Below are 13,159 nucleotides of genomic sequence, written 5' to 3'. Positions count from 1 at the left end.
TCTCGCAGTGCTTAATTGGTGCCATGCAGGAAGGCTAAGAGCGCTCCTGAGCAACTACAGAAGGCGCTTCCTTCGCTCTAAAAACTGCCACGTTTTAGAGGTGAGGGGGTGGCTTCCAGATTGACACCTTCCCTAGGAATCCTCGGCTAGTGTGTGTGAGGGTTGATGATAACGTTTCCCCAGCAACAATCTAAAATATTTTTTTATTGAGGCGAAATGAAAGCCTTTTTCATCTGCATTTCTGTTGTAGGGAACTCGTTTCTTCCAACACTCAGGTCAGTATTTGCCATTGAGGAAATAACCCTTTTTGCCCATTAACCAACTTATATTTGGCCATTGTTTTTATTTATTTAGACGTTTTCTAATGAAAGAAAAGCCTATGGGATAGAGGTATCTGTTGCATAAATTACTGTATCTTATTCCAGAATAATTACCCCATTGGGCTATTAGATCTGACAGTGTAAAAACAAAACACCACTTTCAGGTTAGTAAATATTGATTCATCATGGACTATTGCTCAATTCTAGTTTTGCTATGGCATTTGAATCTTACAGCAAAATAAGAGATTCCTTGGCATATCTGTTTATTTAATATATTAACCACCTTTCTGCCTTAGAACTCAAGGTGGCTTATAATATACATAAAATAAATAAAACAGAGTTTTATGGGAAGAGAGAGAATGCATATTCATGTTTTGCTAGTTAATTCTTGTGCCCGTGAATGGATCTAGGGGTGGGAGGGACTGTGGATTACTGATGCTTGCAAATACAGACAGTTCACTGAGCTTTTAGAAGAAAACAAATACAGCAGAGAAAATATGTTGAGGTGTACCATACATACTAAAAATGGAGGAAAAAGCAACTGGTTTAGCCTCAAGAGGCACATCAGAAATTATTTATTTTGAAAAATTTCTGTCGCTTCTGCAGGAAACCTACGCTGAGGCAGCTTACAGAATAAAACATAATAAAAAAATGTGTGTGTTATGTGCCATCAAGTCACCTCTGACCACGTAGCACATTAAAAATTATTAATTAAAATCCAGAATAAAAAAATGCAGCCACAGCATGAAGGCAGACATCATTGGACAGTTTAAAATAACAGTTTGCAGATTAAAAGTGCACTATAAAATGGTGTTAAGGGATCAAAATCTTAACTAAAACCCAAGGTGAACAGAAATGTTTTGGCCTGATACCTGAAAGAGAGCAACTCAGGAGCTGGGTGAGCCTCAAGGGGACACACATTTCAGACACAGTGCCACTACTGAAAAAGCTCAATTTTTGGTTACTTCTTACCTCACCTCTGAAGGCAGGGGCACAGAGAGGGTGTAAGGCAGTTCTTAACTGGCAAGCTGGACAATACTATTATCAGAAAGTTGGCATGTTCAATGGTATTGAACATTGCTTAGAGGTCTAGGAGAATCAGTAGGGATTTAGAGTCTATGCATATTTTAGCTTTGTGTTGTGGAATTGGTGCATTGCTGTAACAGTGCCATCCCAAGAATACTTGCTAGTGTGTATGCCCCAATGAATAGAATTGAGTAGGAGTCTGAAAAGACCTGTTTAGGATTGCTCTCTAACAGTACAATCTGATATTGAGTTGCTCCTAAAATCAATCAATGAGAACAGCTCTGCATAAGATTACAATGGGATGCACTTTCCCCACAGTTAATTCCTCTTAAGCAAATTTAGATAACATACTGTACTCATGCTGACTTCATATAAGGTCAGCTAGGTTTCCTTTTTGTAAATTGATTCTTAAACAGCTTCACATCAAGTTTGCAAACTTTTCAATCTTTGAATAGTTGTTTTCTGTTCCCCCAAAGTGTGTGCGCATGTGTGTCAAATACTGCTCAGATCCTGCTCTTTATAGTTGTAGAAAACCTGTTTATTTTATACTGAATGTCCTAAGAAATAAGCGCAAAGTGTTTGTTAATTACTCATCTGAAATACATGTGCATCCATATAAATACAGGCTCATATTTGCACATGATAAATTCCAAAGATGGCTAGATTGGTGTGTATTACATTTCTCTGGTGATAGTTTACATCTTAGTCTGGAACACTGCATCTTGAAAGCATAGGTGTAAACTACGGGGGGGGGGGCTGAGGGGCTCAAGCCCCCCTGGATTTGGCCAGGGGGGCTGAGCCCCCCCTGGGCAACCAGTGAACTGCATGAGGGTTGAGGAGTTCAAGGCCCCTCGGATTTGGCTGTGTAGGGGGGCAAGCAGTGACAAACTCACATGAGGGACTCCGTTACAATGGCAGACGATGCCTCCACCCTTCCTGTTTTATCATATGATCATATTACAATTTCCATGATTCTTTGAGGCTTTGTTCCTGTTCTTTGCTTGTATGTATTTGTGCATTTATTAAGAATTTATAATTAAAAAAATTTGCGGTTTATATAAACAATTTACAAATAAATGTTACAGAAGAATTAAGAGACTCAGACAGAAGATATAATTTTGAAAATCAGTCTTCTGGAAGGTAAGATTTATACACTAGCAACAATATATGTGCCAAACAATGCAAGAGAAATTTTTTATGAAAATGTTTTCCGATCCATTTTCAATTTTCAAGAAGATCATGATCATTGGAGATATGAATGAGGTAATGGATCTAAAAAAAAGATAGGTTGAAAAAAACCAAAGAAGGCAGACTTTCCCAAAATGTGTTTAATTATATGAAAATGTTACAGCTGGAAGATGCTTGGAGGATCAAAAATCTGAATACTGGAGACTATACTTTCTTTTCTGACAGACACCAAACACATTCAAGGATTGATATGTGCTGGATATAAAAAACCTGAGTTATTTATATTGTTTATTATATTACTCTTTTCTTTTACTCTTTTCTTTTTCTTTTGATGTAATTTTAATTGTGCTATTGTTTTTTCTTTTTCTTTTGATGTAATTTTAATTGTGCTATTGTTTTTTTCTTTTTTCTGTTCTGCTTATATTTCTAAAAATAAATTTTATATAAAAAAAGAATTTATACACTGCCTTAAAATACCTACGGCTATGACCCACATTAATTAGCTTAGTCCTTAACCTTGGCTGGCTCCACCCATTTTCAATGTAGCAACAGTCAGATTGCAAGGCCTCTGTTGGACATAATTGCAATATAATTGCTTGGCTACAATTTACATTTGAGAATGTTAGAAGACTCCACTTCTAACCCTGTCCCCCCTCAGGTTTCAGAGGGGGAGAAACCAGAGATTTGGAAAGATAGGTCAGAGCATCTGTTTACTGTTTACTCCTTTACTGCCCTGAACTATCCTTTGATGTGTAGATTGCTAATCTCGGGACTTCCTCTTCAGGAATAGAATCTATCCACTTTCCTATCAAAGTATGGAGTTTCTTTTCTAAATCTAAGGCAAGTCTAAGTTGTTGTTTTCTCTTTCACACTCACACCAGCCAGCACACTCCAACCACCCATCATCACGTTTTCTCTGCAACCAGTGCTACTCTGTTAAGGAACACTTTCTGTTCCTTTTAATAGGGAAAAAGTGAGTCTCTATTTTGTTTTACTTTTCAGTTACGTTATCATTACATTGTATTTTGGAAATGGAACACTGGGAAAGGGTAGGCCCTATGTTTCCTTGTTGAAATAGCTTTGTTTGTTTGCTTGCTTGTTGTTTTTGGGGAGGGGCTGGGTGTGGGAGAACAGTTAGGTTTTTTTCATGGTAGTGGGGGGGGGGGCTGCTTCAGCCACTCCTAATCTCCTCTTTAAATTTCCATTCCATTTTTAAATGGAGATGTATCTATTGCAGAAAAGGACAATTCCTAAAATTGAGTGCTGTCTCTCTGAAACAATGACAAACCCCATATGCATGAACAAGATGGGTGTGTGTGTGCAGATCAGAGGCCTTTTAAAAATTTCCTTTTGTCCTGTGTGCAGCTTGGAGAGAACATTGGCAAGGAATGTGCACTCTGTACAAGTTCATGCTCTGTATTTTTCTGGTACCTAAAATGGTGTGGTACAGTTTCAGAGTGGTGACCAACTAGCTAATGCCTAGAGAAGAAATGGAAAAAAAACAGTTGTGTAGCACTTTCAAAACTACAGCAATGTTTTGCTATACCTCAGGGGCATCTGGCTTCTGCTTTTGAGGAAGTGCAGGAGAGGATGCTTTTGGCAGCAGAAGAAGAGGTAATAGAGGATTAGGAGAATATTTGATTTTATTGTCATTTTAAAAATGTGAATAAACAGTTGGCGTTGTTAATTAAAAGTTAAAAGTTGTATTTCAGCTGTCTGAAGATTTGTTGAAGGCAAATGTGTATTGCAAGTTGAACCTAAAGAGCAGAAATTAACTACGCACAGGAATGCAGTCATTTCCCATAAACTTAATTATGGGATTTTGTTAATAATGTGTTCTGAATGTCTGTGTTTTTAAGGTTGAGTTTTTAAGCAGTGTGCTAAGAAAGCAAGGTATATACAATCCTTGATAGTATAACTGAGTTTTCTTTGGGGTCATGACTAGCATTGTTTTGAATTGCCTCAAAATGTACTCACTTACAGGATATGAGTTTGAAATGAGAAGAAGGAGATTGCTGCTACTCTGAACTCTGTACATTGCTTAGAAATCAAGCACACAGCAACTGTTTTGTATTCTGCCTTGGTTCAGACTTCAACCATGCATTTACCAAATGAAGGTATCTGTGATGCCATAATTTAGTAAATTTCAGTACTAAGTCATCCTCATGAATAAGGCAGAATCAAGACTCCTGTAAATGAATGTCCAGGAAAACAAAAAAAAAAAGTTCCCCTACAGGCTTTTCTGTGTTGCCTTTCTTAGTGTCAAATTTGTGACTATTAGTTTGTCCTATACACATGGTATGTATATTTGTAGATCTTAAAGTGACTATCCTAAAAGTGAATTTCAAAAACAGGACACAGCAGAAAATCGCTGAGATACTAGTATAACCACCAGCCAACTCCCACCTTTTCCTAGGTTTGGTCGAGCCTAGGGATGTTGATAGGGGGTCCCCATGGGTGCCTGGGTCCCCCTAAATTTGTGGGGAGCCCCTCCCTAAATCCCCCATGGCCCTGCCTCCATAGATGGTGGTAATGGAAGCCCCTCCATGTGATGTCATTGGCTTCTCCCTGTGATGTCACAGGGTCCTGGCACAACAATGCCTCTGGCCCAGCCCCAACCCCCACTCCCCCAGGAAATTGGAAAATCTATGCCCCTGCTAGGAAGTGCCCATCATGCATCAGTAGAATCCCAAACCCTCCAGTGATGCAGACATTTCCAGCAGTAGATGAGTTCACAAACATTAGTAAGATTCACCCTGAAGTAATATGAAAGCAGCAGACTATGTGAAATATTTTTAATGATTCTGTTTGCTTAAACTTCATATTAAACTCTAGTTACATTTATGTTCAGTCCTCTTTCCCTGGGTATTACATTTTGCCTTTCCCTGTAGGTCTTGAAGTGATGACCTGTGGGAATGTCAAGGGCGGCATTCTCCAGTTTGAATTTACTGAGACACTGATATTATCTGGTGAAACACTGTTTTGTGTACTGCCACTGTTTCAGTTTTAGTGGGTGGTAACATACAACAGGGCCTTTTTGATGGCAGCATTATGATTATGGAATGATTCCACCATAAGATATGATTGGCCACCTTTAGGTGGGCATCAAAAATATACTTTGTCCAAGCTCTTGCATTAATTTTAAGACTGGCTGCTTTATATTTTTCCCCTGCCTGACTGCAAAGTCATCATTTTGGGTAGTGATTTTTTATTTTTATTGAATATTGCATGTAATTGTTTAGATGAAAAGTTTATATTTGTGAACTGTTTGGGAGGGGATCTCCTTTGTGCCAAAAAGAGATCGTGTTTAAATAAGCAGAAGATTTAGGCTATGCACCACCGTCCAGAGCCTAACTATCCATTATCCTTGTCCACAATCAGTCCTGCCTTGTGAGGTCTGTGATCAGAATATATTCCTAGGTGCATGGGGGCCTGATTGGATTGATATTGTGGGAGAAGGGGGTTAAGCCACTCCCCACCCACCCAGTTGGCCAGCTGTCCCTTTAATAGAGGCTTGAGTTGTGGAAGCAGGCAGTTGAAGCTTTTTATGGCATAGAGGTACATATCATGGTATTTCATACCAAATCTGATAAAGCGTGTTATAGAGCCCATTGGAAGACCTGTGAAGCCACAGTGATAACAGCAAAGAAACATTTCATCAGCTGGTTCATAGTCATCCCAATAGTTTAAGGTATCTCAACATCTTTTGACTCCTAAATCTAAACCTTTATTGGCTGTTTCAGCATTATTGTCAGCTGTTTATCAGATTTCTGCTTGTTTTTTCTGCAGTTCTTACCATATCCTATTGTTTATTGAATGTTCCAGCCTTTGACTGTTTTGACCCACACTGTGATCTGCACTGAGTCTCAGTGAGAAAGGGTCGCTGCACTATAAATAATGTAAAATTTGCTTCAGATCATACTTCTATTAAAGGGACAGCTCACAAGAACAGTTTAAAAGTTTGCAACTGGACCCCTTCTCTATTTTCAGATCTGAATTTTTTTCAGGAAATGTTTTGTGCCCTGTTGAGTAAGCTTGCATGTACTGATGGTTAGACATAGATTTCTCTAGTGGGGCAAATAGTAGCTCCTTGGGGCTGTTCTGGCCAAGTGGGAAAAAACTACAAAGTCTTCTTACGTTAATAGCCCAAAGCAGGCCAGGTGATATTTCTGACCCTATAAAGGATACTGGGCTTGCCTAGTGGTTAGAGTTGCCAACAGGCCTGGAAAAAAATAACTTGCTCCTTCAGTAGAGGCTTAATGTGGAGATATGGACAGCCAGAAGCTTTTCATGGCATGATGTAAATAGCAATACCTGGTAAATAACATCATTAAGCCCCTATTAAAGGGACAGGACATATTTTTCTCCAGGCAGTTTGCATCTTCGTTTGTAACCCAGGCACTACATTGCGTTCTGTAGCAGCAAGAGAAAGCACTTTTGAGAATAAAAATCAGGCTGCTGTGCTCAGAATTCTCTGACTGTGAAGGTTATAGAATTAAAGTCTTTTCCACCACAAACACAAAAAAGCTGGAAATACTGGTACCCATTTGATTCCCTCCCCTCTACTAGAATGGAGGTTAAGGAATAGGAGTAGTTTGAAAACCTAATCAGACTGCAGATAATCCCAGGGGAGATCCTAAGAATTTGTTGTAGCAGCAGAAGAACCTCTTTAAAGGTATTTTCATTGCATTAAGGAGTAAGGTGTGCTGCCTGGAGTCAGATACATCTTGTTAATAGTAATGGGCTAAAATCAAAGTTCCAAGATTTATACAAACACACAAAGGGAGTTCTTAAGGGAGAGGGGAGCAGGCTTTCACACAGTGATACAATTTGCATCTAAACACATCTAGCCCTTATGTACCTCTTTTCCTTCTTTCCTTTGTATCCTAACCCACAGGTTCCTGTGATAGGTGTATCCTATTATGCTTTCTGTCAGAGAAATCTTAAGTTGTTGTAAAAAGGTTTATTCACAGATTTGGGCTGGGAGAAAGAGGAGGCAGGAGACTGTGTTATTAAAAAGGTAGCCCTTATACATTGGTAGCTGCTGTAAGTACTAAACCTGACTGTTTGCAGTTATGTTGGCTTTGTTGGGCAGTGGCCGCCACCAACCCCCCTGCCTTCTTTCTCACAGGACAGAGCAAAAGCAGGATTGGGCCCTGTTTCTGCCAGCTGGGTGGCTCCTTTTCTTCCTCTACCCAACAGCCTGTAAATGTCAGAGGATTTTCAATGATGGAGAGTGGGCTTCTTTGTCTGACTCTCTTCTCTTTGTCTAGGATAAAAACAGACAACAGCAAACAAAACACATTCTCACCTTTAAAAAAATGTACATGATGCTGAGTTCAGCTATATTTGGGTGTAGAATTTGGTGATGGAACTAAAGGAAATGTTCTTTCGTTAATTTGACTTTTATCCCATACTTCCTTCAAGGAGTTCAGGGCTGTGTACCAGGCTTCCTCCCACATTTTATCCTCATGACAAGCTTGTGACATAGATCAGGCTGAATGAGAGTGACGAGCTCAAAGTTACCAAGTGAGTTTCATGGCAGAGTGGAGATTTGAACCCAGGTCTGCCATTCTAACCATTATATCGATGGAAAACAAACTGCTTGTATCCCACTTTTCAAGGATTTTTTCTTATTGATGATCTTAAAAGTTCTAAAAATGGTCAGGAAGAAAACAATGTCACAGCAAACACAAAGAGGAACAAATGAGAACTCCTCCTTTGTGAGGCTGGCATTTGTTACAGACTGGGAAGATGCAAAGCAATATTCAGTATGATAGCAGGCTGAGATGATTCATTCACAGGATACATATATCTGTGGACAGAACAGAGTGTAAGCAAAGGTGGTGTATATCCAGGATTGGTGGAGCATAATGATCACAATTAGAACAGATGGACTCCTGCTGGTGGTGTAATGTGATCAACTGAAGTCAGAACGTGAGAGAAGAGGATAACGTTCGAGTGGAGCTGCATCTCGACGCGATCACATCTGCTTAGTTGTAAATGCTTGGCAAGAGAGGCCGCCGGGTGGGAACATCTGACAATTCCTGGCTTTCGCTTCTCTTCCTGAACACAAGTAAATCAATACTTGATTTGTTTGGGAAAGGCTTCATAAAGCCTTCAGCTCTTCCTGTGGTAGGGAGCCATGGCAGAGCTTTGCAGCTATTTCATTGTGAATCTGGAAACTAGGAAGGGTCTTTGGTATGGGGGTTAAATAAGGATTTTCCTTGTATGACTTGGCACACGAGCTCATGGTGGCTGCTCTGATAGTGATGGTGGCTCCCAACTTGTAGTGACCTATTGGTGTGAAAAGCAAGATTTGGGACCAATAGCACTTTAGAGGCCAACTAGATTTCCAGGGTATGAACTTTTGAGAGTCGGCTACCTTGAACAGTTACTGGTGTGAAGTGGCTGGTTGTATACACCGCTGTATAATGCATCCTACCCCTGATTTTCTAGTGCTGTGCAAGCAGTCTGGTTTTGCTTGCGGCAGCTGCTTCCCGTGAGTGGTTTGCTAGCAGCTTAGAGTTGCTGTATGATGAAGTGCTTATGTACCTGGGATTTATGTTCACTGGATGTTAGCTAGTGCGGACATCAAGGGATTATTTCATTAACCGTAGTAGATATGGTGGTCAACTGGCCACAAAGAATGGCTTGGTTGGTTTGTGGTAAATGAGGACAGATGAGGCATGGCAGTTATGATGATTGACCAGCTCTGAGAAGACATCCAGACTGGGAATAGCCTTATCAAAACAGATTGGTTTGATTTTACAGCTACGAGTGAAAACGTGGCATCTCTGATATTCTGTTGCCCAAGCTGAGCATGGCAGGTTTTTGGACTCCAGAACCGAAGGCCCAGATTTGTTAAGGCATGTTTTGACACACATGGGAAGGTCCTGAAAAGGAGCTATCCCTTCTGTTCATGTGTATGTGTGTGACTGTATGGGAGACCTAGAGGATGACCCCATCCACTCTAAGCATATGCCCATCTGCAACTCCTGGCTAGGAGAAACATAGAACTGGAAGGAGTCCCAAGGGTCATCTAGTACAAGCTCCTGCATAATGCAGGAAATTCACAGCTATGTCTGCCCCTCCCCCATCTCCAGTAACCCCTGCTCTATACCCAGTGGACAGCAAGGAGGGGGAGAGCAGGTGCTTAGGCTTTATGTGTCTCAAATAGATTAGCAAACTTTGTTCTTTTTCTTTTTAGTCTGCATCCCAGTGCTGGACTGGTATTTACTTTAGAGTTGTATATTATAGTAATGAAGTTGATTTCATTAAGGCATCACCTTGATTCTGCCCATAACCTGAGCACATGCTCATGCTGTGAAAACTTACCCCTAGGTTGCTGTACCTCCTGGCAGCAGCCAAAGGAAAGGGGTGGGGGTAAGAATCAGGAGATGGCAGCAAACTATCTAGAGAAAAGCTCCAAATCCCATTTAATGGGGAGTTGGGAACTGCAGGGAGCTTCTGGTGAGATGGTGGAGCCCCCTCACCCAAGAACCACTCCTGTCCCAGCCTCTGAGCAAGGCTGTTTCTCATCGTGCCCCATTGTTTGTTCCAGAGTTATTTGCCTGAGTGGGGAGTGAGAGAAGTGGGCAAGAATGTCACATGGTTTTCTTGCCTTCTGGCCCAAAAAAGCAAGGGGGGCAGGCCCTGTGCTAAGCTGTACGCCAGAACTGAACAAGTGGCATTTGCACTGAGCTGAGCCTCCAGTCTCTGCCTTTGGATTCAGAATGTTCAGTTTCAACAGCTGACATATTTACTGTGGGCTAGTGTCATGGTTAGAGTGTCAGACTCCAGGTTAAAGTCCCTGCTGTGCCATGAATTGTATTGGGTGTCCTGAGGCCAGTGACTCTCTCACAAACACAGTGTTCTTGTGTGGATAAAAAGGGAAAGGAGAATCATGGATCTGACTTGAAGGAAGGGTGGATAAAAATGTACAGGAGAGAGATAAAGCAATAGATGCAGAGGACTTCCTTTTATGGTATGGTACAGTCATGCAGCTAGTTGACTTATAGAAATATCTGCTTGATGGTTGGTTAATATAGGGGAACCTCACATGACCCTGTCAGCTGACCTTTTGGAGCATTATGTGAGTAGGTTTGGGATATAGTCCAAGGGAACAAGGGTGGGGGTGAATTCTTGGGTGCTAACAAGCTTGGAGTAGGGAGAAATTCTGAACTTGGCTGCTACCTTTGAAGACTTTTGTTTGTTTTTAAGGAAGATTCCGGTGTAGTAAATTCCAGCATAGTGGTTAAAAACAACAGGACTCTCATCTGGAGAACCGGGTTTGATTCCCCACTCCTCTGCTTGAAGCCTGCTGGGTGACCTTGGGTCAGTCACAGCCTCTAGGGGCTCTCTCATCCCCACCCACCTCACAGGGTGATTGTTGTGAGGATAATAATAATACACTTTGTAAACTGCTATGAGTGGACATTAAGTTGTCCCGAAGGGCAGTATATAAATAAATGTTGTTATTATGCTCTTCTTTCGCTGTGCAGCTGTTCAAGAAGGCAGGAAGGCTTTAGACAAAGATGCAAGCATTACACATGGAAATTTGTTTCTGGGTTGTGAATATGTGTTTGTCTGTGTTAGTGTTTGTCAAAGGGGTAGTGAATGAATGAACTTTGAAAACAGTAGCTGAAAATGTTTTCAAGCCGTGGTGCTTGCTCTAACTGGAGGCAGTACTGAAAAGTCACACATGGATCATAAATCTGCTGAGCAGTAACTTGCACAAGCTTTGTGAAAATGAATGCCATGCCATGCTCTTTGGTAGTTTCCAGTTATTCCATGGACCATGGCTGTGGTCTCAGGCTTCTCATCTTCCTTGGACACAATGCAACTGAATATGACAGAACCAGCAAGAAGGCTTTTCTTTCACCTTCAGTTCCATATGGATCTCATAGCATCCTTGAGATTCCCAGGACAGTCTAGAAGAACAACCAGAACAATTTTACCTAACATGGACATGGACTCTGGGACCAGGGGATGTAATAACAATAGGGATATAGGATTCTTACATTACAGATGCTAATTTTCTGTACTTCCCACACCTCTCTTCATATCTTCATGCTCTAATTAAGCATCCTGACTCCAACTGGCCCTTCTTGGTAGCACCTGCATATAAAGGGCTCATTCTTTCTTGTATTTGTTAAAGTGACTCATGAAAGCTCATCCCTTAGAAAATGTTGGTCTCTAAGGTGCTTTTGTCACAACTAGCTATTAGGTAGCAGAAGGACAAATGGTGAGTGCAGCCATTATTTCCTAATGTGTGCATCAATGCTGAAGAACTAGGCTATTTTACTCTTTCCTCGTAAGTACCCATTTATGTAAGCCATCCTAACTCTTCTCTGCAAATCCTCCATTCTGCACTTATCCTTTTGAAAAGTTAAATAAATGTGGATGTAGAACTCAGCATGTAGTTTCATCAGCTCCCTGTATAAGGTACCAACCATTTTTAATTCCTGCTCTTCTACACACACAGTGGCATCCCAGAATACCACTGGCACTTTCTGCAGCTGTACCATATCCACAGCACAAAGTCAAGGTTGTGTTCATTCTGTGCTATATCTATATATCTATCTATCTATATATCTATAGATAGATAGATAGATAGATATAGATAGATATAGAGATATATATAGATATAGATATATAATCTACTCCAAGGCAAACCCAAATTGCTGGCCTGTATAAATCATGAAAATTAAACTATGCCGAATCAGAGAGACACTGCAACATAACTGCATAATTTATTCTGCACCTGCTAATCGTGGTGAAGAGGAAGGAGAGATGCTGGGTTCTGAAGCTGCAACCTCTGGTCACTGAGAATCCTCTCGAGTGGTTCTTCTGGCCTATTGCTCACATACTTTCAAATGTATTTTCACAAGGGCTAGAAAGTAGCTTTTAAAGCTGAATTGTTCTTCAAGAGCACATTCTGTGGCTTTTTCTCCACTCTTGTGGAATCATGGCAGATGCACACTGATAAGTCATTGAAAATCAACCAGTGTCTTCAAATCTCTTTCCCGACATTTCCAGACTATGGTAACAATTTTTGCCTCCATCTTAACTTTAGCTGTTAAATTTAATTCTATTTCTGTTATTTTAGTTCTTGGAGTCATTTTTGTCTTGCCTTTACTTCCTTAGTACCACCAACAAATCTTATCAGTATACTTTTATTTCCTTCCCCCTGGTAATGAATTAAATATTGAATGAAATGGGCCCATGGCTGATCTTTGGGGAACTGCAGTGGTTATTTCTCTCCCATTTGAAAGTCTGCCTTTCAGCAAAATGCTCTAGCTATAATCCATACAGTTAGGCTGTTTAATTCCTTCTAAAGTCAATAGGATTTAAACAGCCTTAGCTCTACATAGGATTGCACCAGTGGTGTTCTGCCCTTCAAACAGCCCCTTACCACTTGTTCAGTGGAGAATGCTGAAATCATAATTGCATACTTGGAAGAAATGCACTGCATTTTTACTAAAATACAAATTTACTGTATTTCTATTGTCATGTTACAATTATTTTCACAAAAAGAGTATAAGATCAAGTTAAGGATCGCATCCTTTTTTAGAGCTCTTACTGCCTTCTGCCCTATTTGCAGTTTTTATCTGTCTTTAATT

Source organism: Eublepharis macularius, chromosome 5 (assembly GCF_028583425.1).
Source record: "Eublepharis macularius isolate TG4126 chromosome 5, MPM_Emac_v1.0, whole genome shotgun sequence".
NCBI lineage: Eukaryota > Metazoa > Chordata > Lepidosauria > Squamata > Eublepharidae > Eublepharis > Eublepharis macularius.
This window is presented reverse-complemented; position numbering follows the sequence as displayed.